Source organism: Tachypleus tridentatus, chromosome 4 (assembly GCF_004210375.1).
Source record: "Tachypleus tridentatus isolate NWPU-2018 chromosome 4, ASM421037v1, whole genome shotgun sequence".
NCBI lineage: Eukaryota > Metazoa > Arthropoda > Merostomata > Xiphosura > Limulidae > Tachypleus > Tachypleus tridentatus.
The window spans coordinates 67,786,714-67,813,641 of NC_134828.1; the positions used below are offsets into that span (position 1 = coordinate 67,786,714).

The 26,928-nt window shown below is 35.1% G+C and overlaps 1 protein-coding gene across 1 annotated transcript in view; it reads right to left on the reverse strand.

The window, feature by feature from the left end:
* The window catches only part of LOC143249367 (uncharacterized), a 141,676-nt gene that overhangs the window by 23,608 nt on the left and 91,140 nt on the right, over positions 1-26,928 (reverse strand). Inside the window, exons 4-5 of the transcript XR_013027744.1 lie at positions 17,220-17,409; positions 6,078-6,241 (exon numbers count right to left, since the gene is read on the reverse strand). The gene's annotated coding sequence lies outside the window, so the exon portion shown is untranslated. The remainder of the gene's footprint in view (positions 1-6,077; positions 6,242-17,219; positions 17,410-26,928) is intronic.

Below are 26,928 nucleotides of genomic sequence, written 5' to 3' on the forward strand. Positions count from 1 at the left end.
CAAAGAAGCTTGTGAATTACTTGTAACAGTAACTATAAACATTACATCAATATTTGTATCAACTATGATTTAAATTTTCATCAGTTGTAGTAAACATTACATTTATATAAGGTGATAAAGAATTACGTATCCAATAATAATTCAGTATAATACACTATATGTTGACCCGGCATTAAATGTGACGTATTCTGGCAGAGAAGAGCAAGTGATTTCACAATGTTAAAATTTTATCAAGATAAACATCAAGACAAAGATTTAATTTGCGGTCTTATTCCATACTAGTACTTTATTTAGACGTTACTAATCAAGTCGCGTAATTCGATGTCAGTATGTACGCCACAAACACATCTTCAATATTTTAGTAAATAGAGCCTACAACACTATTTTGGATCTCAAAACAGACCTAACAGTGCTTTGGAAACCAAAATAAACCTTACAGTTACGACAGAAAGTGTTTGTACCCCTGCGTCGTGAGTAGTTTTTCCTCATAACTTAAAAAAGTATCACGATTAGGATAATGAAAGTACAGCATATTATAAATACTATATTAACACACATCTACATAAATTTCTATGTAAATTGAACGACAAATAAACTGTTTATAAACAAATAACCAAACATAGGAGGGGCAGAAAGTGTTCGTGCGTCTACTTTAATGGTCAGTTGTGTAGCCTTTCAGGTGAATTATTTGACGCAATCTCTCCTCATAGCCCTCCATGATCGTTTGACAGTACTCGATTGGTATTTTCTTCCATTCTTCTTTATAGAAGGCTTCCAACTCTTGCGTTTCGGATGACGCTGATGAACCCTGGTCTTCAACTCACGCCAAACGTTTTCAATCGGGTTAAGATCTGGCCACACCACAACGCTTATATGGTTCCTCTGCATCCAGGATTGCAGATATTTCGATGTGTGCTTGGGGTCATTGTCGTGCTGGAAGATCCAGCGATGCCCAAGCCTCAGTTCCGAGCATCATTCTTGATATAAGTGCCTAATATATCAACGTACTCTTCTTTTTTCATGATTCCGTTGACGCGGTAAAGGCTGTCTACACCAGAAGAGTTAAAGGAATCACATAGTATGATCGATCCACCTCCGTGTTTAACTGTAGGGACGGTGTTCTTTGGAAGATTTCGTTCCCCCTTCTTACGGAAAATATTGCGAACATCATTGTAGCCGAAAAGCTCGAATTCATTCTCTTCTGACCAAAGAATACTCTTTCAATAGGGAAAGGGTTTATCTACATGCTTTCTTGCATACCTCAATCGTGCTTCTAAATGAACAGGCTTTAAATATGGAGTTCTACGAGGACGGCATGCTTTGAACCCAGAGGAGCGAAACATGTTCGTAACTGTAGAGGTGCTTATTTCAACCCCAGTTTCCCTTACCAATTTCTGTATGTCATTGCATGTTAAACGAGGGTTCCTACAAACTTCTCTGAGAACCTTCCTCTTGGTTCTCTCTGGAATTTTGGTGGGGCGTCTCCGGAACGAGGGAGGTTAGCAGTTGATCTTGTAAGCTTAAACTTGGCAATTATGCTTGAACAGTAGATTTTGGTACATTAAGTTGTGTAGCAATATCGGAAAAAGACACACGAGACTTGTATTTTACAATAATTCGGTTTTTTAAATCACTGGACAGTTGTTTCCTGTTCGCCATGATGACCAAGCAGATAATGACGGAGACGGCGCTAAATTGCCGGAAGTACATTTTTTGCTGGCTAAATTCCAATAATTATGAACCCAGTGTCTAGTTCTGGAATGGTATAGTGTAGTTTATTCGCCAAACTAAACAAAATTTTTCGGGAATATCAGTTTTTTCACACGTTCTGAAGTGTACGAACACTTTCACTTTCTGCTCCTCCTATTTTTGGTTATTTGTTTATAAACAGTTTATTTGTTGTTTAATTTACATAAAAATTTATGTCGATATGCGTTAGTATAATATTTATAATATAATATATGTTTATTAGCCTAATCGCGATACTTTTTAACGACTCGGGACACAGGGGTACGAACACTTTCTGTTGTAACTGTACAATACTCTAGAGTGCAGGACAGAGCTGACAATACTTTGAAACTTATAGTAGATTTTGGAATGCTCTAGAGATCAAAAACCGACCTATAACACTTAGAACAGAATTTAGAGTGTTGTTGGGCTCAAAACAAACCATAGAGTTCTTCTTAGCTCAGAGGAGCTCGTACAATGCTCTGGATTTTAGAAAAATACCTTACAAAAACCAACCGTATAACACTTAGAACAAAATTTAGAGTGTTGTTGGGCTCAAAACAAACCATAGAGTTCTTCTTAGCTCAGAGGAGCTCGTACAATGCTCTGGATTTTAGAAAAATACCTTACAAAAACCGACCGTATAACACTTAGAACAGAATTTAGAGCGTTGTTGGGCTCAAAACAAACCATAGAGTTCTTCTTAGCTCAGAGGAGCTCGTACAATGCTCTGGATTTGAGAAAAATACCTTACAACACTTTGAATTTTAACACTGTCTGTGTTTTTAGTACGATCGACGTTTCAGGCTTGTAGCTCAACAATGTTTATTTGAAGAATTGGAAGGAATGTTTCAAACAGATGGAACTTACAAATTGTTTCAAAGATAAGAAAAGGTGCCTGGAAATTATTAGACTGACCACAGTTTATTTCTGAAAGTAATGAAACCTTGTCAGGCCCTAGTTACGCTGTCATAATATTCCAGGCATGCTGCAATGTAACAATGTTGTCCCACAGACTTCTGCTATCCATTGTAGCAGAGATTAAAAACTCCTTCGTGTTTCTTTAACACAAGTGATCATTTATGTTGATTTAATGTTTCGATACTTCTGTGACTTAAGCATTTATTATCAGAGATTTTAAATGCAGTACTCACCTAAACACCTCACACTTAGCTTCAAGCTAGATATTAGTTGTATTCTAGTATTACACACCAAGCTTCCATGGAATTTTAGGATACAAATAAGTACAACTTCCAGAATAAACTTTGCTACAAATAAATAAAACTTTACTGACAAAACAGTAGCCACAGAACCACAATAAACAAAAACATTTATTATTATACGTAACGGTTTGGGCGTAGAAGGAAGTCCACATTTATACCAAACGATAAGACGTTCCACCGACCGAAATGCAGCGTATTTTTGTTTTACGTGTTTCCTAAAAGAACGTTCGTTTTTATCAATCTCAATCCCGTATAACTCAGTTTTTTACTGATTTAAACATAATTTTAAGTGTGTGTTTGAGCTAGCGCAGTCGCAGTTCTTTAAGTCTAAATAATCCCCGAAACACGTGAACATAAGAACACCGAGCACCTTTGTCCTTCTTTCCAACCCCCAAGTGGACTCACAGCTCTAGAAAGAGGGTTCTTATATCCGTGGTGGGCATAGCACAGATAGCCCATTTTGTAGCTTTGTGCTTCATTCCACACAATCAATCAAATCAACTTTCTTTCTCCTCTAATCTACGTCTCGGTGAGACTTATCACTAGATAGGCACCAATTATTATGTGAAAAAAATTAAACCATTTTTTCCCTTTACGTGGTGATTAATAACATATAGAACTTGGACAAAAAAGCTGGTAGTTTTTATCTTCATATTATTTTGCACCTAACTCCTTTTTTTTTTTAATTTGCTCCAGACGTTATAAGCAGCCATGTGTGTAGTTTCATTCTGGTTGGCCTGATCTTTTCTTACTAACAACCACTGAGTGTGTTGTATATATACATGCATGTTCGTGATTCCCGCACAACTCCATGGCTGGACAGTCTGGACTTTCGTTTTCCGAGCCGCCAGTTCTAAAGAATGACTACAACCTTGTCGAGATGATGATTCTTTCATCCATCGAGTGATGAATGATCTAGGAAAGAGAAACAGACAAGCAGTTTTGGAAAGTTTGCCTCCTCCTGGTCTGGATTTAGAAAACTCCCACAAAACAATAGCAAATCTGGCTTGAGCACAGAATAAGTTAGCACTTCAGTCAAAAGGTTTAGGAAGAATGATTCTTGCTCAGTGACCAGGATCAAATAAGCTAAAAGACAAATCTAGATTTATGTGTTTTGTCTCATCTGCAGACATTCAGTTAAAACAACGTCACATGATTCCACATCTTTTCGTACATTAGGTTGTCTTCTTAGCAGTTGAACAATTAAGATAATTCGAACAATAGTTTGTGTACTTTGTACTCATGATTTATTATCACTGATTGAGAGTTTAATGGTTGAATATACCACACTCTGGTGGGACAGCAGTAAGTCATCGGATTTATAACGCTAAAACCAGGGGTTCGATTACCCTCTGCGGACACAGCAGATAGACCAATAGGATTTTACTACAAAATTACACACACACAGTCTACTGTATTGCGTAAAAAAATAAAACATTTGAAAAAATAATTTAATGGAAATAATCATAACCTGTAACATCAAGCAAATAAGTGCTTGTTGTTTTATCTATCTTTACTATTTAACTTTAACGTTATAAGTTTAATAGTTGTACAATTGTTGAAATTATAGACACTTAAAAATACTTTCATTTTATTACTAATTACATTAGTTTATAATTATTTCCGGTTATAAATATAAATCTGAAAATATATTTAGGTTCGAACTTGTAATTAAGAGAACTTCTTTGCAAAAAGCTACGCAAAACAAATTAGAGCTACAAACAATAAAAAAATCTTACATAACGACCTCAAAATCAATACAAAGTAATAATGTTTACGTGACTAAAACCACAAGCCTAAAAAATAAATAACTTTTTCCAGAGTCAAAAAGCAATCGCTGTGTCTCTACAAGAGTGTAATTACAGAAAAAAAAATTAATTATTTTTTATTAGTCTACCATAGCATTGAACACTGGAAAGAATAACAATGGAACTATTAATTCTGAAAACCCTTTCCTCAAGTGAAAAGCAAAACTCGTTCCTTTAGTAATACGCAGTGTCCTTCAATGTGTAGCTCACCCTGAATATCAGCTCCTTCAGTTCTATATCACCACTTACCAAAATTTGCGATTTGAACAAACGTTCGTGCTATAATAGGATTTCTCAATCTAACAATGTATTTTGGCTCATTTTGAAGATCGAATAAAAATACTTCTGAAAAGTCACATGACTATATCGTTCTAATGATGTTTATGCTCTACAAGTATCAATATTGATATAGTTCCATTTTCCGTAGTAAATACATGATGTCTCATCCTTAAGTCAAAATTTACAAACGAAATGTCTAACGTGGAAAATAAATTATAAAACTCTCTGATATGTTAAACTGTATCCTACGTACGTAATTACTGGTAGTCATAGTCATTGATCTTCTCATAAAATATAAGACATAAGTCTGTGTTGCACCAGTGTATCGACATTTTGATGTCAGACTTACACACACAGAGCTTCTACAGTTACATATAATTCAGATGTATAAAAAATCTACTCTAATGAAATGATTACTTCTTATTAACTGATATTGAAAGTATCAAGGAGAACACTCACCGTTTAGGTGTTATAATGTAACGATCAATTCCACTTTTCGTTGGTAAAAGAGTTGCCCAAGAGCCAGCAGTAGGTGGTGCTGACTAGCTACGTTCCTTGTAGTCTTACATCGGAAATTAGGGGCAGCTAGCGCAAATGGCCCTCGTGTAGCTTTGCACGAAATTCAAAGCAAACAAAGGGAAACTGAGTTTAAAGTGAAGAAACAGATTATTACATGCTCTAGTGTCACTAGAATATCTTCAACTACTGCTTTTTACACAAAACTATTATTGTTAAGTTTTATAACAGTCTAAATCGCGCTGTATAGAAGTAAGCTCCAGATGGTCTGCTTAGAAAAGAAGATTACATAATATCATGCATATTAGAACACAGATATTTACGGTGTTATGGTGAACTTAATACGTACTATCAAATTATGCTGTACAGCCAAGGGTTAAAATTGCTGGTTCTCAGTACCAGTTCTTTTTGGAATTTTAAAAAGGTTACCCGTTCTTATTTGGAATCCGGGGACGAGTTCCTTTGGTCTTTGTACAATTCGAGGGTCGCGGGTTCGAATCCTCGTCACACCAAACATGCTTACCCTTTCAGCCGTGGATACGTTATAATGTGAAAGTCAATCCCACTATTCCTTGGTAAAAAAGTAGTCCAAGAGTTGGCGGTGGGCGGTGATGACTTTCCTCTAGTCTTGCACTGTTTAATTAGGGACAGCTAGTGCAGATAGTCCTGGTGTAGCTTTGCGCGAAACTGAAAAAAATAAAACAAAATAAATGTATAACAATATAAACACGTTTCTATTCTCATGAACATATTTTTGTGGACTATATATCATGTGTATGTTTTAAACGGGTAATACATGAACAATCCAGCAAAATCCACGAAAATCAAAAGCACTAAAGATAAAGTTGGATGGACGGTTATTACTAAATATGATACGACATTTACAATAATACTGCTACACAGTAAAGTAACAGAAAATTTAATAAACGAAAGCCTCTAATAATGTAGAAAAACATTGGATATTGTTATTCGGAATTTGAAGTCCTGTTATGGATACTTATACAGTTAATACTGAATAACGGAGCATGTTCTGTGATAACAAGAATGACAAAGTGTTAAGAACATTGTAAAAGCATGTCTGTCTATTTATTTTCCGTAACTAACTTTCTCGGCGCACATCTTCATCTCAAATTATAATACTGGAGAAATTTTATTCAGTTTTCAGAAGTTGTTCATATACGTAACAGATAAAACGGAAATGCCTTCCTAATAAGTAAAACGAGAGAATGAGTGGTTAAAACAGCTTTGAGGGTTTCCAAAACGATAAAATGTTGAAATTGAGGAAAGGGGTCATTTAGGCTGAAAAAATGGGCTAGTAGAGATGCGTAAGTGGAGCTACTGATTCAGTATAGGGTGACGTAAGTGCAGACAGAGTACCAAGAAAAAAGTATGCAGATTCTAATGTGAAGAATGACGCAAAAGCTGGTAATCCGGACGCATTCATGAGTTATTATTTAAATCCAAGCTATTCCTTCAATGTAACTGAAGAAAATTTTGAATCGGTGCTATGAGAAAAAGGACACGCGATATCAAATTACAGCTACTCAATCGTATACGAGGGACTTCTGGATCCAACGGCAATTTCTACTGTTTAAGATTACAAAACATTTTTATCTCCTTGAGGTTTAGCCTGACAAAGTTACGGGACAATATGTGGGAGCGAAGTTAGAGAACAGAATAAAAAAAATGATGACAGCCTTTATTAACAAGTGTTCATATTAGATAGATGAACACAAGATAATATGTTAATACAGTTGAAATGAATAAAATTGCCGGATGTGAGTTACTAACGTTTATTTATGACATTGAGTTTGTCTATTAGAAATAAAAAGCAAGAATATATAAATTAATCATCGCATGTTATTAATACAGCAATTTTTATGTTAAAATTAGTCCACAGGTGGAGTAATCGGCCACTTTAAAGTCTTAAAACGCTAAAATCTGGGATTTGACCCTTCATGATAGCTTATTGTGTAGCTCTGCGCCAGAAACAATGAAAGTGTAAAATTAAGACTTTAAGGATATATTTTAAAACTCAAATTAAAATAAATTAAGTCATATAAAGTATTTAGGAAATAAGAAATGGTTAACAATGTTCAGCATGCTTCACAATTGAAACGTTAACACTAAAGAAAGGTGAGTATGACATCCAAGTTAAAGTAAAATGACATACATTCAGTACTGTGTGAAACTGTTAAGACAATAGAACATTTTGTCAACCTTTTAATGTTATTGGGCTAATTTCTTTACACCATTACAGAATGTAAATTTTAACACTATGGTAATGCTTCACTGATCTCTGTTGACAACTGATTGAGCCAGTATGAAAATACTTATGGTTCTTTAGAAGTCCTATATACGTGTACCAAGGGCATGTCATAAGTGTTCTGCTTGAATGAACATACTGCTCAAATTTTGGGTCTGAAATAACTGTCATGGCACCCCGTGCAGTGTCTTAACTATATAAACAAAAGCTAGCTTCGATTCGTTCAATAAACTGTTCTGAAACACGTTTTAGACACTATTTTGTATTTAGTACTGGCTTCAGAGTGGCTTCAATTTAAGTTTTATTATTTATATTTATAAATTATTTCACACAAACACTTTACCCGAGTATAATTTCCTTAAAAAAAGTGAACATTACTCGAAGTACAATTGCTCTAGGCTGTCTCGACTCATTTAAATCTAAAATATTCATGTGTAATTCGTTCAATCGTTCAAAACAATATGCTTATTTTGTGAACGGGCATTCAGACATTTCTGCACAATTAGATAAGTTTGTCTTTACTGACAGAAAAATGTGGTTAGCGTAAGCGAAGTGGTTTCCAAAGTTAATTTGACTCAGGTCCCTACGTATTGTTATGATGAAAATGTATGTTCTATCATTACAGTTATTCGTCAATTCATACACAGAAGAAAATATGTTCGCTCGAAAAAAGTATTTATTTGTCTGCTATCTTCCTTCGATAGTCTTTTCTTCTGACCAGTTTTTCTCATTAGATAGTTTTTCTAATCTAATAACCATGTAGTGTTGACTCAGGACACAGTGATCTCTGACTTCCCAGTCAACTAGACCATCCTCGCAATCAACACTCAAAAATAATACCTCGTTCACAGATTGACATATCTTTGGTCCTTCTTATTACAGCGACAATTGATACTCATACAGTGTATCGTCTGTATCTATATCCCTCTCGTGGATTTATTTTTCTAACATGCAAAAATCTATCTCGTACAAACACGAAGTCAGAACTGTTCTATTCCATACATACAGGTTTTTAGTGGTTAAGACAGCGAGTAAATAATGTGTATATAAGTAGTAAAAAAACTAACAATCTCAACACTGAATGAAATTTCAAACATTGGGAGGGTCTTAGAATGAAAGGAAAATAAAAATAAATGAATTGCACAACTGAAAGGAATGTGAGATATAATATAGAGGATATGGTGACCAAAATTATAGTGAAGGAGATAAGAAAAGTGCAAGAAACTAGATTCAAATGGAGAACTTGGGGCGAAGATCGTAGAAGAAGAAGACAAAGGGAACAGGAAGAAGACGTTCTTTATTTATGCTATGAATGAACTGGTACGTCATTAGTACATCAATCACTGAAGATCAGCTAGTCCTCGTTAACCTACAGTATTCGGTAGACAAATACCCGAAGAACAGATGATTAAAGGTTAGACTCTGGGCAACCTTACGACAATAGATGACTAAAAAAAATCAATCTCAAATTTAATGCGAGCAAATCTATTTCTAATTAGTGAAGTATTTTCTGAATAGCAGTATAGAGGTGAGAACTGTAAAGATCTTTGATGAGTTTTAATTTGGTCTTACAATTAGAGGGTTTAATCACACGTTTTAAAATGGCATTAATCCAAGTAGAATTCCTAATTCTTAAGATGTCAGTATAACCTACCACTAGTTTAGACCTTAATTTTTGTTTATGGCTATATTCGATATCGTGTCGTTAATGTAGAACTACTTCCCACTATGCGTTTAATTTGCAACTAATTTCATTATTGTGTGTCCAAGTTTAAAATTTCCTTATAATATATGCTTTTGATTTAAAATTAATTTTGAAACTATATACATAAAGCGTAATTTTAACGGTGTTCTTGAATTAATATCCCGTAAAACAGTAATAATAATATCAAAAGACCATTTTGTTCCATTTTTCTTTTATATATTTGCTGTAGATGCTTATCTTTGATAAAAATTACCGACTTTAATTTAAGTTCAAACTCCTATTTTTATGTTCATAAAACTTGTCTTTGATCATTTGGCTGACAATCTGCAATTTCTAAAACTCCTCAACCACTTCCACGGTTACACTCTGTATTTTTATACGAATATCTTTCATGTAGTACGATGACGAATGGCTTATCGAATGATTGCTCATATCAACTGTGCCGCATACAGATATTTTAACTAAAGAGGGTTATTATAAACTAGTTGATATATATTTTACTTTTACTACAAGTTAAAACTTTTTGCGAGTCCAAAAATAGTCTGAATATAGTTATAGTTAATAAATTAATTAAAGGGCAACAAAACTGTTTCTGGCTATTTATCAAAAACAGACACGTCTAGGCTGTATGCGAGGGCTGCACATGTTAGCTATATTCTTCATTTTTCTCGAATATTCATTTTTTAATGTTTTTTACAACGTCATCAAATACGACGTTTCTCGACGTTACGATTATTTTTTACTCAATATTTGGAATTTATTCTTTACGACTAAGAAATATTTTACGGAATGTTTTAAAAAAGTATTTGAAAAAACGACATACCTTTCAAAGGTTGCACTGTGTTATACCCACTTCTTACTTCATCTTTTACAGTTATACTATCAATTGAGAGATTAATAATAATAATAGTATCAGTGTAGTTGTGCGCAGACAGGTGATCATGTGAATAGAATGTCTCGTGGTAGGTTTGTTTGTATTTTGAATTTCGAGCATAGCTACACGAGACCTACCCGTGTTAGCCGTCCCTAATAATGCAGTGTAAGACTAGAGGGAAGGCAGCTAGTCTTCATTACCCACCAACAACTCTTGGGCTACTCTTTTACCAACGAATAGTGAGATTGACTGTCACATTATAAAGCCCCCACGGCTGAAAGTCTCGTGATAGGCGCATTTACCAAAAAAATATAATTACCAATTTAAACAAAAACAATCCAGCAATGACTATCTAACCTATTTAAAAGCCAGTGTGTGTGTGTGTGTGTCACGTCACGCTTGATTTCACGAAATAGAAGTCACAAAAGCCAAATTTCATTTTATGAGACAGGATAGTTCGAGTACTGTCTGCTCATTACGATTTTAGTGACGGGGTTACAAGGGGGCTTTGAGGGAGTGCGTGTTCAGGAAACCTTATAAGTGTAATAAGTGTTGGTATACTAAATCTAAAGTAAAGAAATAGTGTGGGATAATCTAGCCTAGAGCCAAGTGCATAAGATTTATCATGAAAGTAAAAACATCGATTCAATCTTAAACTTAAATCATTTCTGAATTAAGATATTGTCTGTCATGTCACCAACATTTTAAATAAAAATATATCTCTTTTAATCAACGAAGACTCTAAATTAAAAAAAATCAAACATTTTTCCAGTTTTGTTGTCTATACATTTCACTACACACTTGCAGCACACAGACTAACTAATACTGTTGTATTAGGTTATACGTTTTGTTTTACAAGCGTATCACATAAAAGTCATAGTTGGAACAGAGTGTTACAAAAACGCCACAAATTCATTCCATGAATGATCTCAATTTTGAATGGCTTACAAAGTACCTTCCCAACGTTTGACTGCCTCGACTGTACTTTTCTGCCTATTTGTCGGCTGAACTTCATTTCGCAAAAAAATATTTCAGTTAGTTATGAAATGTGAGGTTATGGTATACTATAGAGGGAGAGAGGGCTAGTATTGCCCCATCATTTTTAACGGGCTATATACTAGTAGTAAAATATTTTTTACCATCAATGCTTGAACAGTTTCATTAATAAAATGTTTATTTTATAAACTTTTTTCCGGCGAATATCTACAGCATGGGCCCAGCATAGCATAGCCAGGTGGGTTAAGGCGTTCGACTCGTAATCTGAGGGTCGTGGGTTCGAATCCCCGTTGCACCAAACATGCTCGCCCTTTCAGCCGTGGTGGCGTTATAATGGGACGGTCAATCCCACTATTCATTGGTAAAAGAGTAGCCCAAGAGTTGGCAGTGGTTGGTGATGACTAGCTGCCTTCCCTCTAGTCTTACACTGTTAAATTAGGGACGGCTAGCGCAGATAGCTCTTGTCTAGCTTTGCACGAAATTCGAAACAAACAAACAAACAAAATCTACAGTATGGTCCATCCATCTGTTGTGGTCGAACTTTAAATATTAGCGTTATGAGCTGCTCAAAACTACCGAGGAGCTAAAGTGTTTCTATTGAAAAAAACCGAAAAACGCGTGGGGTTACGTATTTTTTAAAACATGTTATATTAATAATTTCCGAACTAATACTTCTCTATCACTAGGAAAGTAATGAATTTCTACATGCGCTTTGGCTCAAACACTTCAAGCATATAGTAATCTAGAAGTTTGGCGTTCACAGTCAGTAACACAGACGCCATTTAGGCGCAAAAGATGACAATAATTGAACATACTAAAACTTTCGCTGCGATAATTTAGATTAAGCCATAATAAATATGGCTTATCTCATGATGGGTGGTATAAATAGAAACTGGATTATTTTAAATGCCATCTTTTATATTTGTACTAGAACTTGCACACAAACCTAATTTGACGTTTACCATGGAACGTTAAAAAGTCATCTACTTGCAATATAGTGCACTTACTTAGACTTATATCTAGATCATGTAATCATACACTTAAAACAAAAACTTTTTGTTGTTTTCAATTTCGCGCTAAACTACATGAGGGCTATCTGCGCTAGTCGTCCTTAATTTAGCAATGTAAGAGTAGAGGGAAAACAAATAGTTATCACCACCCACCGGCAACTCTTAGTCTACTCTTTTACCAACGAATAGTGGGATTGACCTTTACATTACAATGCCCCTACGGCTGAAGGAACGAGTATGTTTGGTATGACGGGGATTCGAACCCGCGACCTTCAGATAACGAGTTGAGCACTCTAACCACGTGTTCATGCCGGGTCAAAAGAAAAAGTGCTTTCAGAATTACACCAATCAAAGTGACTTTCACCCATAATAAAGTTGTGAAGTATTTATGGCAAATTTATAATAGGTCGACTCGGAGAGCATCTTCGCGGCAACGGTGAGGTAACGAAAAACTGGATCTTCAGAACCATCGTCATAAATGTAAGCCATCAATGCAATTCCCGGCCCACTTTGTGGGAAGTGAATACTAAAACCCATCTGAATCCGATATTGTGCATATCCAAATAACTCCAAACATTTTATGAATGAAGAGTTAGGTTCAAATTCTAATCAAACTATGTTTTCCTTTTCCTATATATTGAAGGACATGAAGGGAAGTGCCCAGATTTATTTATTCAATATACTAAACACTTGATTAAATATAACGCAACATGACAGCCAACTATAAGATGTGAAGTCTACGTCATTGTCTATTCACATATTTTTACAAAATGCAACACTCACGGCTAAAAAAATCTTCCAATTTAAATCTCGTTTCAAGTACCATTTTCTTTCCTTCTTCTCATCAATCAATTTTACTTATAGTTTTTATTTAATTTTTTCAATCAGTTTTATGTCAGTTATCTGTCAAAAACACCCTAAAGCTGCACGAATAGGAAGAAAAATTAAGAGAGTACATTCTATATCAGATACAAGACAGACTTAAACCATAAATTAACTGAACTAGCTATGCTTCTTGACATAGGCTTATCCTCATCTGCCAAGAGAACACCATCTTTCAACATTCGTTTGCCTGCTAGTGTTTGTATTTCCAGCATCACGTAAAATAATGTGCTGAAAAATAACTCCCAACACAAACTTTGGGACGTAAAAATCACGAGAAGAAGATGAAACCAGTAATTCCGACAGAAGAAGAGAAACAAGTTAATGGAGAAGAGAGAACAGCCAAGCTAAATTATATGTGTAGCGGTATCCAAGTAATCTACCCTCTATTCTTTTGCTAAAGTGTTGCATTGTTGATGTGGAAAGAATTTCTTGTCGGCTATGTTTATCACGCAAAAATCATACACATCGCAAACTGAATAAAAGGAAACATGCTTACAAAAAGGAAGATATTTTGTATAACGACAAATCTTTCTTGGGTTATTGTTCACATACTAATAAAATGGGGAATTGTTGAGAAATGGCAGTTTGTTATTGATTTTTGTCGCCATGCTGACTTTTTTACTGTGTTTTCTTTTTGTAAATTTTCACAATCTTTCTTCTATTTTTTTTTTAAATATTTCATATGACGTCTTCGGTATATTTTTCTAGCAATGGAAAGTTTTCCTCCCGTTTCCGAATTTCTGCACTGAAATATCACACATCAGAGAGACTTCACACGAACATCAACAAATAAATCATCACTAACATCAATTTATACTCAATATCATCAAACTCCAGACATTAGTAGTGTAAAACGTACAGAAAACTGAATTTGTTCTTAACCCTTAAAAACAATGAGTTGGGGGGGACGTTAAGGATTCTCTCTCTTCTCTTTTCATATATTTTTATAATTTTATAGTTAACTTAGAATATTGTGCTTGGATTATGTTATTGTATAGTAGGTTAAAATGTGGAAGAATAATGTATGTTTCCCCGTAACACATATTTCTGTAACTTTTGTTTTGTTTGTAATTATGTTCAAACCTACACAATGAGCTATCTGTTTTCTGCCCACCACAGGTATTGAAACCCGGTTTTTAGTGGTGTGAGTCTGCAGACATACGGCTGAGGAGCATTTTCTGTAACTATATCAATTTTATATTCGAAGTACTTTCAGAAGATGTTATCATACACGCTCAGAAATAATAACCAATTGTCTCCTAGTAGGTCAGCTGAAAGTTTAAGATCTTATAACGCTAAAATCTGGAGATAGATTCCACGCGGTTGACAGAGCGATGCATTTAATGGTGTAGTTTGGCGCTAAAACAGCAGGTATTGTAATTTGTATAATATAAACGTAATCCAAGACGAATTACAATAAATAAAAAGATACTAAAGATTTTTCACCTATTTTTTTAAGTTTAAGATCCAGATAAACTGTACAAAATCAATTTTTTATTTTAAATTCTATATAATAATTAACATTCTATTGATATTCGAATGCAACAAAATATATTCTGTAAAATGTAAACCTTAACAGTTTATTATTACATTACTTAGTTTTCAAAACTGGCGACAATTATAAACAGAATATAATGATGTTATATGGAAGGAGTATACTAAATCCATATGCTTTAATAGAGGAAATCAAAATTAAATCTTTTATTCACGACTCATGTTTATAACGTTATTCAACTTGATATAAGACGTCTTTCTTATGTCATGTATTTTTACGGCTTGTTTGGAAATACAGTTGGGTAAATTATTATGAAAAACGTCTTACTACATTTTCAAAAATACGTACTTTATAGTAGTGTTACTATAATAACATTATTAGTTAATTTTGGGCCGTAGTGGTTAGGATGTTCAGTGTTGTTTACAGCACTTCGCCTTACAAAGGCGTTCTGATCGTGTGTACTTTACGAACGACAGTCATTTTTCAAAAGAACAAGAGCAGCGCAAGAGATGATGGCGGGCTCTATTGACCAGTTACATTTCCTCTAATATATTACTTTAAAATTAGGGAGAGTTATAATTCCAACGCATTAGGGTACTTCTAAAGAATGTGTTTTGACATACCAAAAAAGCCGGCACAGCCAGGTGGTTTAGAACGCTTGATTCCACCAAATATGTTCGCCCTTTCAGCCATGGGGCGTTACAGAGTGACAAGTAATTACACTATTCGTTGGTAAAACATTAGCCCAAGAGTTATAGCAATGGGTGATGTTGACTAACTGTATTCCTCTAGTCTTTCACTGCTAAATTAGGGACGGCTAGCGCAGATAGCCCTCTGTAGCATTGCATAAAATTCAACAAAAATACAAGCAAACAAACAAAACACACTAACAAATATGGTCGGCCGTATGCTTTCTGTATTCATGCGATATACTTATATTAAACGATAGCTGTTGTCACGTCGTGTTCATATAAAATGTTTGTCTTATTAGATCTTTGTGACCTCTTCAAAACTTAATTGACAACTTTTTTCATAAAACTCTCTTTTATTATGGAGTTGAAACGTACGCCATTCATGTAGTTTAAGAATTTCGTTTTATGTAACTTACAAACACATGTTCCCCGCATGGACAACGGTAAGTCAACGGATTTACAACGTTAAAATCAGGGGTTCGATTCCCATCGGTGGACACAGCACATGGCCTGATATTGCTTTGAATAAGAAAATGAAAACACACAGCAAAGTTATACGAGGGTTCTCTGCGCTTGCCATCCTTAAATTAGCAGTGTAAGGCGAGAGAGAAGGTAGCTAGTCATCACCATTCACAGCCAACTCTTGGGCTGCTCTTTTACCAACGAATAGTGGGATTGACCGTTCCACGGCCGAAAGGGCCAGCATGTTTGGTGTGATGGAGATTTAAATCCGCGACCTCAGATTACGAGTCGAGCGCCTTAACCACCTGGCCATGTCGGGCCCATAGCAGAAAGAAAACTAAAACAAACTTTTTGCCAAAACCTATAGAAATTATTCAGTAAAATTATCTCCAGACTATGAAAAAAATTTTTGTTTGTCCCCTTTTCCGTTCTATCGACGGATTCATATGATCAAAACAACCAAAATTCAAATAATGTTTTGAATGGAAAAACTAGAGTAACGTTTTGTCTTTCAATTCAATCTTGATCTCCAAATGTATTTACACCTAAAATACAGTGTGATCGGTATTGTTAAATCTAATTAAACAATATTGTTAAGATTAGTAGCAGCCAGTAAAGTTATGAAGAACTAATAATATGATATAATTAAAACCAAACATTTAAGCTAAAATATAATAACTTTGTTTATAAAGATGCAAAATTGTCATTCTGAGCTGCGTCAGCCATGGGGATCGAATCATAAAATATGGCGCTATTGAGATACCGAGGAGCTACCGATGCCGAAAGACTCCTATTTCATTACTGCATTTTGTGAGAACGTAATAAAAATAGAAATCCCGTAACACATTTTGTCAACCTTTCTTACTAAAGGCCTAACATGGCCTAGTTGTTAGGACTCTCGACTTATAGTTTGTGGATAGCGATTCAAATAGAGTAGCCCAAGAACTGGCGGTGGGTGTTGTTGACTATATGCCATTTTCGGATTAATTACACTTAGCGCAGATAGCCTTCGACTATTGCTTTGCACGAAATTCAGTAAAAGAAAAAAAAGTCCGTACTATTAATATAAATATATTTGTTCCCGCAGTAAATTGTTTGTTCTCACCGATAAACAAGGGCTATTACTAGCGTTTCTTTAAAATATATTATATGATGACGTAAGTAACAGATGCATGACAGAAACTATGAATTTCTTAAAAATAGAGGTAAATATTATATTTTTATATACATCAAACACTACACTAATGTGACTAAAAAGTGAACATTTAAAACAAACTGACCTTTTCTTCTTTCCGTAAGGTGGAGCTGTCACTGATCCTGTTTAATCACTGACATTTCAGAAGTATTTTTCTTTCTGTAAGGTGGGGCTGTCACTGATCCTGTTCGATCACTGACATTTCAGAAGTATTTTTCTTTCCGTAAGGTGGGACTATCACTGGTCTTCTTTGATCACTAACATTTCAGTAGAATCTGAAGAACAAAATTGAGAACTGATTATATGTTCAATCATTTTCTAAAAATTACTTAAACTATCTTTACGACTCTGAATTTTGTCTTTTATTTTTGTTATAATTTCCAGAAAATAGCTATTTGCTAGGAATATGCAAAGCTGTAAATTTTATAGTTCTAATAACTTGTGAATGAAAATAAAACGTTACTACAACAGAAGTATAGCGATAAACAAATCATATTTATATTCTGTTTTTACGCATGGGTTTAATCGGTGGGTAATACATCAATTTTTACATCTGGTCATCTGCAGGGTGTTCGGAAAGTCACTGTGCAGTTTTGTCTGTTAATAAATTTATAAGTGCACAGTGACTTTCCGAACACCCTGCATAAGTAATTTTTGTTTTTAATTTTTAAACATCGTATCATCAGATGAAAAATACAATTTTAAATAGATCAATTGCACTTCCAAATTGTGAACTTTCTTCTGCTAATAGTTTAGAAAGTAGGATTACTGTATTGGTGTATAAAAGAAAAACGTTAAAGCAAGCCACTCAATAAGATAAAAAGCAGGATTGAAAACTAACGACGAACCACAGCTTACAGAGCTGTAGCTCTGTAATGGATAACTTAACTAAATTTAACATACCGAACCGTCCAGTATCTCTGATGGATTCATTTTACAGAGAGGCCTAGGTGAATTTAATAATATTCGCTTATCTTATAGTTGATCATTAAACGGTAAGACTTAATCCAGGTGCCCTTTTTATGCTGCCAGAGACTTATAAAAACTTCTGGAATCTGACACGAAACCAATATCGTGCGCATGCGCTAAACTACCGTCAACGAAACGCAAGACCCGCTTCATAAATCAAATGTTTTTCTAATTCACTTTTCTGTTGTTAATTTTATAACAGGTTTAACATATGTTTACTATTATTTTCAACGCCTACTATTAATGCATCTATTTTCACAGACTTTTTAACCTTGTTTTTTACCATCTATTTATGCAGATGTCGTCTCTAATTATCGTCGTTTAGACTATTAAGAGGCGAAGACTGCATTGTATAATTAAATGTAATATCATGATCGTTTTGAATTTATAATTGTTGTTAATCGTACATTGCCTGAAAATGGCCAAATTCTATGGGGTGAAATGCCGCTATTTTATTTGCTTAGGAACATATTTTTTGCCATAAATCTTATCACGATACTAAATATTAGATTATGTTTAATATTTGTTCTTATTTCAAACTATTAAAGTTTAGGACACGCATTTGTATTTGCTTGAATATGATTTAGCGTTCCAGTTTCTAAATGTGCGTGTGTGTTTTTCGTATAGCAAAGCCATAAAGGGCTATCTGCTCAGCCCACCGAGGGGAATCGAACCCCTGATTTTAGCGTTGTAAATCCGGAGACATACCGCTGTACTAGCGGGGATCCAGTTTCTAAATCAGCAAATGATATTAAAATGAGATACATCTAACACTTATTGTACTAAAAGTCCTGATGAAGTCACAACAGCGAAACATTGGATGAAGTTTTTTTATTATCATCCGAAAAGAAAAGGTCGATTATATTATAACTTTATTGACAAAATGATATTACAAATGTACGTTAATAATAAATAAAACATTGCTGTTCTATTACGTAGAAACAAATGTTTTATATTGAATCATCGTATTTTTAAGATAGATTTTGTATCTCATTAATAGCAGAAAATCGCATGTACACAATAAATATTTTATGTTCCAGACGCTTGTAACCCGAGTTTTCAGGACCATTTCACTTAGCCTAAGAACGTAAGTGACTTCGATTGTCTACATATACTGTAGGAACGGAACTATGTAAGAAAACACACTTTAGAAAAAAAATAAAATAAACGTATTTAACGGGAAAACTTTGCTAATTCCGACTGCTTAAGATAATACTAATGGATTTTAATAACTAAAGTTGACAGGCTTTTTACGCATTCATGGAGCAAAAACCCCTTGGATTAAAAAGTAAAATAGTTAATATCAGCAAGTTGCGTGTCTCTTCAGATTCTTTTATTTCAACTACTGGTGTTTGTGTTTTGTTTGTTTTTTTCTGTTGCACGATTTACTTTATAATATTATTGTTCTTGTTCCAAGATTTATAAAAGTTATTTTAAAGTGTTATAATTTGGTGGTTGTCCTTCAAAATTGTTAGTTGGTTTGTTTTGAATGTCGCGCATAGCTACACGAGGGCTACTTTCAATGGCCGTCTCCCATATAGCAATGAAAGACTAGAAAGAAGGCATCTAATCACGACCCAGCATGGCCAAGTGGTTAAGGCACTTGACTCGTGAACTGAAGGTCGCGGGTTTGAATCCCTATCACAACAAACATGCTTGCCCTTTCAGTCGTGCGGGCGTTAGAATGTGACGGTCAATTCCACTATTCGTTGGTAAAAGTGTAATCCTAGAGTTGGCGGTGGGTGGCGATGACTAGCTGCCTTACGTCTAATCTTACACTGCAAAATCAAGGACGGCTAGCGCAGATAGCCCTCGGGTAGCTTTGCGCGAAATTCAAAACAAATAAACATAACCAACTAATCACCACCACCCACTATGAACTCTTAGGCTACTCTTTTACTAACGAATGGTGGGATTGAGCGTCACATTATAACACCATCAAGGCCGAAAGGGCGAGCATATTTGGTGGAACGGGGATTCGAAACCGCGTCCCTCAGACTGCAAGTCAAGAGCCCCTAATAACCTGGCCATGTCGAGCCTAAAATCGTTAAACACATACACACATACAAACGGTTTGATACAACGTATTACCTAGAGACGTGAAAATGGGTCAGAAATATTGTTTACAATACTATTCAAAATATTTTGTTTGTGTTTGAAAATAACTAACGTGATATTCAGTGGTGATAACTACAAAAAATTACAAAATGTATTACCCAAGTAGAACAACGTGTGAGTTTATGGCTACTTTATAGCACTGAATGTCTTATCTGTGACTGACAAAGTACTTTCACAACAAAATATGATTTTTTTTAATGCAGAAAACATAATACAACATTAGCATGAGATCAAAATGTTTCAAGTGCTGAATGTTGTTCTGGCTTATCCAGTCATCTTATCTATGACCAATTATGTAGCTCTAACTACGTGGTTTATAAACCCTAACGTCTCTTGTTGCAATACGATTAAAGTTTTGTGAATTGCAATTAAGGACTAAGCCTAATTTTTTTATTTTGGATATAATTTAATTACATCACCTACAGACACGAATTTCTCTGATCCAGAGATTATAAAACCATGCAAGGCAGCCATTTTAACGGTTGGAAGGAAATGGAGCTATAGTGCTAAACTGTGTCGGTAATATGAAAGTGTATTTCCAGCAAATTGAAATTAGTTACATTAAGACTGAATAACATCGCACACTGGATGTAGTGAACAAAATGTAACGTGAAGTAAACCAAGAATACAATGTTTGTTGCAGATAAAATAGGAACTATTTTCGGAACTATCAATAAGTCTGTTTACAGAAATGTAAGTCCACAAAAGCAACAGCAAACACACGAGCGTTGGTTTGGTTTGTTTGTTTTGAACTTCGCGTAAAGCTATACGAGGGCTACGTGCGCTAGGCCGTCCCTAATTTTGCAGTGTAAGACTGGAGGGAAGGCAGCTTGTCATCACTACCTACCGCCAACGAATAGTGGGATTGAACGTAACATTATAACGTCCCAATGGCTGAAAGGGCAAGCATGTTTAGTGTGACAGGGATTTGAACCCGCGACTCACGAGCTTTCCCGAAGCAAATGTCTAAATTAAAGACCAGCTGTTGAAAGGTGTACAAGCAATATATGGATAGTGACAAATAGAAGTATGTCATCACACTGAACAAAGAAAATCCATGCCTTAAGAAAAGTCCATATACAATATATTGTTGTTCTAGTGATGACATAACATTTCTAAAAAAGTGGTACAGATCATGATGTGAAAGTTTTTAAAGTGATTCACGGTTACGTCTACATTGGTAAGTTAAACTCTGCAGTCTCTCAGGCCAAAACGCTAATCCCATAATAAAGAGAGAAAATACCATCCTTGTATTAAGTGGTTGCGCCACTTCAAAGTCTTCTCTCGTTACTGAACGTGGGATGTTGGGAAATGAAAGTCAGATAATGTATCTACTTTAAGGTAACATATACAGAAAAATTACAGTTGCTCAAAATGTTCCTAGATTTTATGGTGCCCCTTTTTTCATATCTGAAACTTCAGGACGTAAGTTCAAGTTGTTATTTTACATATTGTATATAAAATATTTGAAACATTACAAAATTAGTAAAACAATTACATCTATACGTGAAAGATAATCAGCTATATCTAACTAGGACAGGGCACAACTACCGTTACTTACTTAGGTCAGGGACAACCCTCAGTTTATTTCCATGCAAAACAAGTGTCAGATTAACATTCATGTGATTTGATGTGCAAGTGTTCGTTATTGAAGTCTATGCCCATATATATTCATTTTCAAGCTATTGGTTTGGCAGCCTCAAACACTACCAAAAATGTCTGTTCATAAGATATATGACTACTTCAAATCCAACTCGTATATCTAGTGGCATACTTAAAATGAGTAAACCAATACGTCTATCCAGTACACAGCCAATGCTTGTAAGTAAATCAATGTTGTTAAACGTTTTATTATATTTTTTCAATGTTTTCAATCGAAATCAAGATCACTGAGATGCTAGTCAGTCCATTTGTTCTATATTATCTTCTTCGAGAGAGTTTATAAAGAGCTAAGCATCTAACGATGTGTAATATTGTCCATTAAAAGAACGTTTTGACTAACTGCACTCAGTTTACAGTAGTAACGGTTGTAATGCTGCGTTCCTATATCACGTAGCCATGTTATAGCAGATCAAACACACTATGGTCAAAATAACTTTTTTTTTATCCCAAACTAATATGCCACCAGCGACATTTGCCTGTCTTTCCTCTCTAAAACTGGGGCTGGATCTCATTCCGAACACTCTCCAAATATATAAATATCTTGCATCTGTTTGTAATATAGTATGATTCATCTTTGAGCAATACATTTGTCTACGTGTCGTTTGGATAATCGACATGTTTCAGACAATGTCTAAGATGGCCTGTTTTTGGCAATGAGCTACCGGAGCCCCGAGTGACGGAGTCACACCGCTAAAAGCGGGATTTCAATACCCGTAGTGGGCAAAGCTTATTGCGCAGCTTTGTGCTTAATTCTAAACAGACAGACAAACAGATAGAGATACACGACTCAAGCAATTGTTTGTCTGGTATAAAGGCCTACAGTTATGAAGCATGTTTCTGACCATTTGTCTATTGATTAAGTGCTCAGTTGCTGTACTCACCTATCGATTAAGCTAAAGAGCTGAGACCTGCCGGTTACTTCGAACCCATGTTGCCAAATAGCAATCATCCTGCAGGGGTGTCGACACTGTCCAATGCTTCAACTAACTGTATTGATAGTCTGAAAAGTTCAGATCCTGCTAACCACAGTATGCAAGACTTGTAACCTTTAGTTATTCTATTAGCCTCAACATCATGAAAATGTCCAAATGTCTTTATTGGGGTACTATCAATCTGCTATTGTTCAAACTGTTAACTCAGAATACACTGTGTTACCTTTACTTACAACTGAAATGTTGAAACGTGCCTGCTGTATCACGTGATTAGTCTTGTGACACTTAATTTGCATAAAGATTAACTCAAGAGTGTTGCTAACATTGCTGAATAACAATAATTGTACTTTGTTATCGCTAAAATACAGTGAATTCTGATTATACTTTCACCATTCGAAACAGTGTGCTTTAGCATCTTTATCGATTCAGCCCCTTACACATTTCATTAGCTATAATACCAATATTTTTAATTGCGATATTCTTTACAGTCACAAGTGTGTTTTAGTGAATTTTAGTGTGGCTTTAATAATTAAAAACTGCGGTTACTTATGTTTCTTTTATATAAACATTTTTCTGTAACATGTGTTGATTAACGTTACAGTGTTTAGCAAAATAGCTTTTAAAGTGTTTTCCATTCAAAGCCTCTAAGAAATAATTTAGTGGGACAGATATGTTCTCGATACAAAGCATGAAATTTATTAGAAAGAGGTTTTAAGACACGCCGATTTGAAATATTAAGGAAGGCAAATTATGAGAAAATAGCTTGTCACTAAAATTGTGTTTGCAGCTGGTGGGAGGGGGTAGATGGAATTAGTAAACGTACCCTTTTTTAGATTGCCCATTCCCGCATAGAGAAGCTTATTTAGTCCTTTTAATTTGAAGGCATTCAGTTCGCAAACACCGAGATTTTCATCCAGTGTCTTTCTATTTGATTTGGATGGTATTCGCTCCTGACCTTTCTTGAGTCCATCTGAACTCTCCTGATAGAGACCAAATAATTTCCAATTTGTTAGATGTACACAGGTTTCTGATAGACAGCACACAAACTTGATTTCAATATACTGAACATGTAATGAAATCTCTAATATTAACTACTATACTGCACTTCTATCTTACTACCTCCACCAACTGAGCTACCACCATTTTCTCATAATAAGTTACACACCAATATCAATATCATTCAGTCAAGTGACTCTAGTATGTTGGATTGCTAGTATTCATATTTGACTAATTTTTTAAACTTTTATTTTCCTCTTGGTTAATTTTTTTACATACTGAAAATATTTTCTGTACAGAACTTGAAACTTGTTTTCTGTCCCTCCACTTACCTAATCCTTCTAACTCTTTGTTATGATACAAATGATCATCGTGCTCGTCTATAAAAAATTGGTAGGCAGTATTTTAAATGCACTTTTCAATAAAATATACTCAAAACTTATGTGGGCAATAATAGTTGAAAGTCATAAACAAAGAGTTTGTGTTTTAGTTTTCTCATTGCTGAAACTGCAATTATTTTTGTTTTTCTTTAAAGAAAGACTTAAAGTGCATTTGCCTAGTGAAAGCATGGCACACTTTCTCTCAAAAAAATATTACAAGAAGTAAAACACATCCGTGCCAGTTACAACATTTTGTACAAGCGCATTATGATAATGTTACTTGATTCACTTTGCTTAAGTGTGCACATGTCCTAGTCTTGTAGAAACTGCTAAGGGAAGCTTGCACATAAAAGTCAAGTGTATATGACATTTTACCTGAGATTTTCTCATAAAGAAAGAAAAAATAAGTGCACTTGACTCACTATTGCATCAAGGCAACAGCTGTGCATTTTGTAATGTTTATTTTATAATCTATACGGTAAAATATATGAAATAAAATGAGGTGTCTTGATCCACACTTCAAGATAATGTGATATAAATATGTAATAATGTCTAGTACGAATACACTGGTTGAAAGTCTTCAGTAGAAAGCCTTGTTTTGACAATTTGTTTCTCTAAAGCTTGGAAACCAAATGATATTAAAAACATACATACCAATTTTCACGCTTTCTGCAGAAGAGAACACCTTATACAATTTTTGTCACATATTTCCTACACTAACAAATAATGCATAACCAGATAAGGAGATTGTAATGTATTATTAAACATAATGTTTTATAATTAGTATGTTATAATCTTAATACACTAGTATTTTGTGACAAGAATGGACCTTCAAAACTGTACTGTCGACTAACCAGAATCTAACATATATAAAAGCCTGTGTGTGTGCCTCGTCACGCTTAATTTCTCCGCATTTATCCAGAAGTAATAGTTCGATTATTGTCTGGCCATTACAATTTTAGTGTAGGAATACCGTGAAACCTTATAAGTGTAGTAAGTATTGGTATGATAAGCCTAAAGTAAAGACATAGTGTGGGATCATTGAACCTAGAGTCAAGTACATAAAATTTATCATGAAAATAAAAACATCGATTTCATTTTAAGCTTAACTCGCTTCTGAATTAAGTTATTTTCTGTTATATCACCAACGTTCTAAATATAAAACAAACCTCTTTAATCAACGAAGACTCTAAATTTAAAAAACAAACAAATATTTTTCCAGTTTTGTTGTCTATACATTTCATTTCATACTTTCAGTTTATAGATTAACAACAATGTCATGTTATACTTTTGTTGCTAAGCAACAAAGCAGAAAAGCTATTGTTGGAACGCACTGACTTTTCTATATATTAGAAGTTGTTAATCTAACTGATTTTTACCTATACTTATTCTATGAATACGCCAAGAATTCATTTCGTGAATGATCTTGATTTTGATTGGCTGACAATGGAATTTACCAACGTTTGGCTGCCTCAACCGTACTTTCTGCCTTTTTGTTGATTTTACAAAATTTATTTATTTCAGTTAGCTATGAAATTTGTGATTAGGGTATACTCTAGGGTGGGGGGGGTGGTAGTACTTCCCCGTCATTTTTGACGGGCTATACCCTATTATGAAATATAAGTTAGAGCATGTGACGTCAAACCCGTCTTAATGTTTCGTAATAAAAGAAACAATTAAATATGCCCATTGAAATATTTTTATTCCAGTCTCAAGACATCAATATATATATATATATATATACTCTTCAAAAAAAGAAACGCAAAAGGCAAAATTTGAGACAAATTGTTAATAAGTTTATTCCGGGTAGTTTTGTATGACATGTGTGAAACTTTGCACATTCACTGCTGAGCATCCAAAGTCTGCAAAGGGGAAGTCCACACTCACTAGTTGAAGTTTAACGTCACTCAACGTCAATAACGAGTATGCCCCCCGTGAGCATCAATAACTGCTTGGCATCTCCTGCCCATGGAAGTGATGAGATGACGAATCACATCCTGTGGAATGGCTGTCCACTCAGCCTGCAAAGCTGCTGCAAGCTGAGGTAGAGTCTGCGGTTGAGGTTGTCGCCGTCGCAGACGTTGGTCCAACTCGTCTCAAAGATGTCCGATGGGGTTTAATCTGGTGATCTGGAGGGCCGGGGAAGAACGTTGATGTTGTGGTGTCTCAAGAAGACAGTGGTGAGTCGGGCTGTGTGAGGACGGGCGTTGTCATGTTGAAAAACGTCGCTGACGTTCACCATGGTGGGTTGCACATGGGACCTAAGAATCTCGTCGACGGTTGCATACGGTTTTTTTTCGGAAATCCTACGCAGCCCTTGTATGGTTGAGGCAGTAGACGTCGCAGTGGTGGTCCTATCCCGAAGGTAACGAAACCGGATGTTGCGATCTTGTGCGGTCTGCCAGATCGTGGATGGTCACGAGTTGATCCATGTTGTTGGTGACGATTCCATAGCCTTGTGATGGTGCTTGGGTGAGTATTCACAGCTCTGGCAACATCTGATCGAGATTCGCCTGCTTCCAAACGACCAATTGCGTTGTTGCGTTGTGCTTCAGTCAGTCTTGGCGTAACTGTATTGCGTGTCGGTGGCTTAACACTGAGCTATGGAAACCGAGAACCCGTCACTTTTATAGGGATTTTGCACATGTTGCACTTGCAGAACATGCAGGTCTCTCAAACAAATTTATTGGACACGAATGCGTTTTGGCGAAAAATCCATTGTTTTCCTCCGTTTTCA